This window comes from Pteronotus mesoamericanus, unplaced genomic scaffold, assembly GCF_021234165.1.
Source record: "Pteronotus mesoamericanus isolate MK-2021 breed Mesoamerican mustached bat unplaced genomic scaffold, CSHL_Meso_final scaffold_705, whole genome shotgun sequence".
NCBI classification, from domain to species: domain Eukaryota; kingdom Metazoa; phylum Chordata; class Mammalia; order Chiroptera; family Mormoopidae; genus Pteronotus; species Pteronotus mesoamericanus.
In genome coordinates this window covers 16,691,773-16,696,656 of record NW_026555326.1, presented here as the reverse complement: position 1 = coordinate 16,696,656, position 4,884 = coordinate 16,691,773, and the positions used below count along the sequence as shown (strand labels likewise).

The 4,884-nt window shown below is 43.7% G+C and overlaps 1 non-coding gene across 1 annotated transcript; it reads left to right on the top strand.

Moving 5' to 3' along the window:
* Window positions 1-1,401: 1,401 nt before the first annotated feature.
* On the top strand, window positions 1,402-1,565 carry LOC129062475 (U1 spliceosomal RNA). The gene has a single exon (XR_008528271.1). It is a non-coding gene; the product is annotated as a U1 spliceosomal RNA (small nuclear RNA).
* Window positions 1,566-4,884: the final 3,319 nt, after the last annotated feature.

The window sequence follows — 4,884 nt, the reverse complement described above, 5'->3', positions numbered from 1 at the left end:
GGGGAAGTGAGAGTGTTCCCACTCTCGGTCAGACGGTCAGATGACAAGAGCAGAGAGCTGCCAGAGGGAGAAGGGAGCCCTGCGATGGTTACTGCAGGAGGACCATTTTGGCAGAGGGAACAGCACATGCTAAGGCCGTGAGATGGGCATGTCTAGCATGTTCAAGGAACAACAAGGGGAGGGGTGTGGTGGGAACAAGTAATGACAGGCACAGTAGAAGATGAGGCCAGAGGCAGTGCAGACTCAGTCAACGACCAGGGAAGGCCTCTTCAGGAAAACAGAGCTCCGCTAGGAGGAAACTCGACTGGTTCCTCTCAAGATAAAGGGAACACCACGACCGAAGGCTTGGATGCAGGGAGGAGCACAGGAAGGGCATGGTGCCCTGAGAGCCTAGAGTATAAAGTCAGAGACATTCCAGATAGGGGCAAACATGAGAGAAGCCTAAATGATGAGGCAGGGCCTATGGTAGAGTCTCAAAACAAAAACAAAAACAAAAAAAAAAACCCAGCCATAAATAAATGTTATTTCTCAGGGCTTTTCAGAAAGCACTTGGGCAGGTAGCAACCCAAGCACTGTCCCTGTCATGGAGACCAAATATGGGCCCTACCCCAGGCACCATTTTGAGGAAAGAGGGAAAAAAGTAGAAAGAAAATAGAATAGAAACCAATAGAATGGTTTCATGAAATGATAGAATGCTTCCATGTTGCCTGGGGGCACGTGCTGCCTGAAGGAGCTATTAGGGTCACAAGAACTTTAAGTCTGTTCTAGAAACCTCCAGGAAACATCACAAACATTTTCCCTGCTTTCTGTAAACCACTGAAGGAGACAGTGAAGAACGTTTCAGAGCCGATGCTGAGGGTGCCTGACTAGACACTACTGAAACTGAAAGGATGGGAGTCTTCTCTGACATCTGCTTCTGGAAAAGCAGCTCATGAGAACATCCCAGAAACACAGTGAGGCATGAGGCAGATGCAGAGACACCAGAAAGACTCTTTCCTCAGCAATGTTTCAATTCTTTGAAGAGAACGTGAATAAATGTTTGTCTCTTGGTTTCAAGCTCAAAGTTCCAGATATTGTCAAAAATCCATAGAGTGTTCTGGTTTCCACTGGGTAGGGTGAGGTGGTTTTGAAACTCAGAACCTGAAACACTTCCTAGCCATGTTACTAACTCTGTTTGAATAACATGTTATACAACTGTTCCTCTCAAACAACAAGTCTTTAGTTACCTGTTCTTCACCATCCCCCTTCTTCAGGCTTGGGAGTAATGTGGAGAGCAGTGGAGTCAGCCAGATCAAGTAGAAGGTATATGGTTTCTGGTCCAAGAAGCATACAATCAGATTCGGGAGTCAAGGCTAAGCCAGAGGGGGCACTATGTAAAGACCTATAAAAAATGAAAAGGCAATACTTACCTGGCAGGGGCGATACCATGATCACGAAGGTGGTTTTCCCAGGGCGAGGCTTATCCATTGCACTCTGGATGTGCTGACCCCTGCAATTTCCCCAAATGTGGGAAACTCGACTGCATAATTTGTGGTAGTAGGGGACTGCGTTTGCGCTCTCCCCTAAAAAAAAAAATGGAAGGGCAGACAAAAAATCTGAAAGAAAAACACCAAATTGATAATGCTTATTACCGCTGTGAAGAGACAAAAGGGAGTCATCTTAGATTTTATCTGCACTTTTTAAAATTTTTCAAGAACCAAAATTTTATAATTATTTGTGTGTAAATAAAATTACTTTGAAATCTACAATTACATCAATGTATTTGAACCACGAAAAAGGAAATCACACCCTATACTGATTTGGGTCTTATTTAAAATCCTTAACAATCATAGTTTCAGAAGTAGGTCTTCATACATAAGGAAACTCAATTAAATGTAACTATTCTTTAGTCACTGGGTTTATTATCTTGTTACAAGACACGAAGAACAAGAGTTTTCTGGGTTTTGTTTATTTTTTCCATTTTCTGATCAATGAAAGTTTGACTGAGCTGAGCAAGAATGCATCAGGGATCTGGGAGTCCACCTCACACCCCAGTTCATTCATAATTATAAATGTGTGCATGGAAAGGCTTAAATTTCTGTAATGACTGGCCTAAGTGTATTTAAAGAAGCTTCATGTAGATGGAAAAAAATGTTTCATGGTTAATCACTTTGAACCTCATAACGAACATAATAACTGGGATTTGTACAGAGATTTCCTCAGATAATCTGAAAACACACCACAATACAGAGTTTCCTTGAGCTGCACAGTATCCCAGTGACACACCCAGGAAGTGATGACCACCTGATCTTGCCGCTGAGGCTCAGAGAGATTTCGTAAGTTGTCTAAGGTTGCACAGCAGGTAGAGTCAGAATGGGCACTGGGGTAGCCACCCCAGCAGTGGCTCTCCTGATCACTGAGCTTCTCCACAAGGGACCTGACACTGTGAAAGGACCTGGTGTTCTCCTGCCATCTGTACCATGACTGTGAACGTTGCAAGGAGCTTCTCACAGGCAGTGCCACAGACGGACCTCTAGGCCAAGGGGCCACGGCCATATCACCGGCGGGCTGTCTCAAGCAAGTCATTCTTACACCATTTGGCCATGGATTTTGGTCAGAAAATGTTCTCCCCCATTGAGTCACTGTGGGTAGTACGGTGGGAAGGCACGGGCCCTGGCATGAAATTGATGCTCAGCTTCCCTGCTGCCCAATGGCAGGCCCTCTGTCTCCTGGGGCAAGTGGAGTGGCTCTCAGTAAATGTCATCCTCCCTTCTGAGAGCTAGAACTGGACACATCAGTTCTCAATGTGCTTTGCTTTTATTTACCTGGATAGAAAATAATACATTTTTTTAATCAAGAAGATGAAAGAGAAAACTGAAATTAATGGGGAGTTCAGATATGCCGGAGAATGGAGAACAGAAAGTTCAGCTGTTCTGGAATAAATGGAGTGGGAATGGGAAGGTGAAAGAGACAGAGGTAAGAAAGGGCACGCAAAGAAAGGGACACTGAGAAACAGAAAGAAAAATGTTGAAAGAAGGGAAAGACAAAAAGAAAGATGGAACAGAGACAATAAGAAAATGAGAAAGGAGAAAAGCAAGTTGATCCCAGGAATTAAATAAGCCAAACTCAAAAGAGAAGGTCAGCAGAGCAGACGTGTCAGCAGCAACAGCCCTGCGATCCCACAAAACCCAGCGCCTGCCAAAGACTGACTAACCGAGGCATTTACACAGGTGCCATTCCTTTCAAAAGAAAGGTTGCAAAGCAACAATTATAATTATTTGTATTACTGTTATTAATCATCCCAACAAAAGCAACTAATGGCCATTCATGGGTGTCTGCCCTTTAGACACACAAGGCAACCAGCTCCTCCAGGGTCATGTGGACTGGGTGGTGTGAGAGCTGGGGACTCGGTCCTCCCTGCTCTGGCTTCAGTAGCCAGAACACATTTCAGCCCATGCTGGCGCCCCCTGAATACGGAGCAGGGCCACCATCGTATCCCCACATTTGTGTTCCTGATCGTATGAGAGCAAGCATCTAATGCAATTGGGTGCTTCAACCCAATGTATCCAAATGAAGTGGGCATTTGCAAACTGAGCAAGAGACTTCATTCAGGACTGAAATCGCTCAGATTAGGAATCCACATGTTTTACGTTCAGCTTGAGGCCACTCCAGTTCACAGGGTTTTCTTTGAGAGCACTCGGCACGCTGTCAACACACTCTGGTAGTGGTGCTAAGGCCGTAGGTGGGTGTGAGGTGTAGCTCTCCCCCAAGGACAAGGCTGAATAGACAGAGAAAATGCAGAATAGGAATGGCCTTTGATGAAATGCTGAGATGAAAAGCCCACTGAAGAAAAAGCAGGTGGAATGAGGTTTGATTCGCAGTGAATCAGTCATTATACACCAAGGGCATTGTCTGCAAAAAATGTCTGGCTAAAGAGCACAGTTAAAACCCCTGTATAAGCACTGGGATTCCCAAACCCTGTATTCCATGTGCTCTTGGCCCAAGTCCCCCATTTTCTTGGCAACTTAGGTAAGTCTTTCAAGACAAAAAATTCTATTTCTGCTTTTATAAGTGTTTCTCTTTGTTGGTACTGTTATGTAGACAATTAGATTGTGCTGTTTTAATTTTGCCTTTCTGGAGAATTCTATGACATTTCCAAAATGGCATGTTCTGTTAGAATGAAAGGAGTAAAATCCTAGTGAACTTTGCTGAAAAGCTAATTTTCAGAATAATTCTCTATCATCTTCAAGAAAGGTGGCATCAGAAGAACTGCTCCTGAGTTAGTTAGTCTCCAACCACTGCTAGGTGTCCACTAGTGAACCGTACTGAGATGACTCTGTATCTCCTCCTCCAGGCGTTGAATTCCTTGAGGAAGGGAACTGTTTCTTATTCATCTCTTATTCCAAAACACACACACCACTTACACAAAAGAGTTAACAAATGCTTATTGAATCAGATAATTCATTACTATTGTCATTGCAAAATCTTCTAACTACAAAGGACCTCAGAGGTCAGGTGGCCAGTGGTCCTTGAAGTTGCATCAAAATCAACCAGGTGCTTTTTAAATGCAGAGTCCAGGGTCCCACAGACCTATGAGTCACTACTTCTGTAGGTGGGGCCTGGAGTCTTTATTTCTTTAAAGGCCCCTCTGGTTATTCTAAAGCACAGCAAAGTTTGGGAACTACAGACCTAATCCAACAAGTCACTCAAACTAGGAATTGTTCATTTGTTTATATCGCCATTTACCAAACATTTATTGAACTTCTACTATATTCTAGGCACTAGGGAAATATAAAATATATGAAATGGTCCTGGCCTGCACCGAACAGTCTCCAAAAGAGTCAGATAAGAAACAGGCAGTTAATATACAATGTGACACCTATCGTAACAGTACAAAGAAAGATA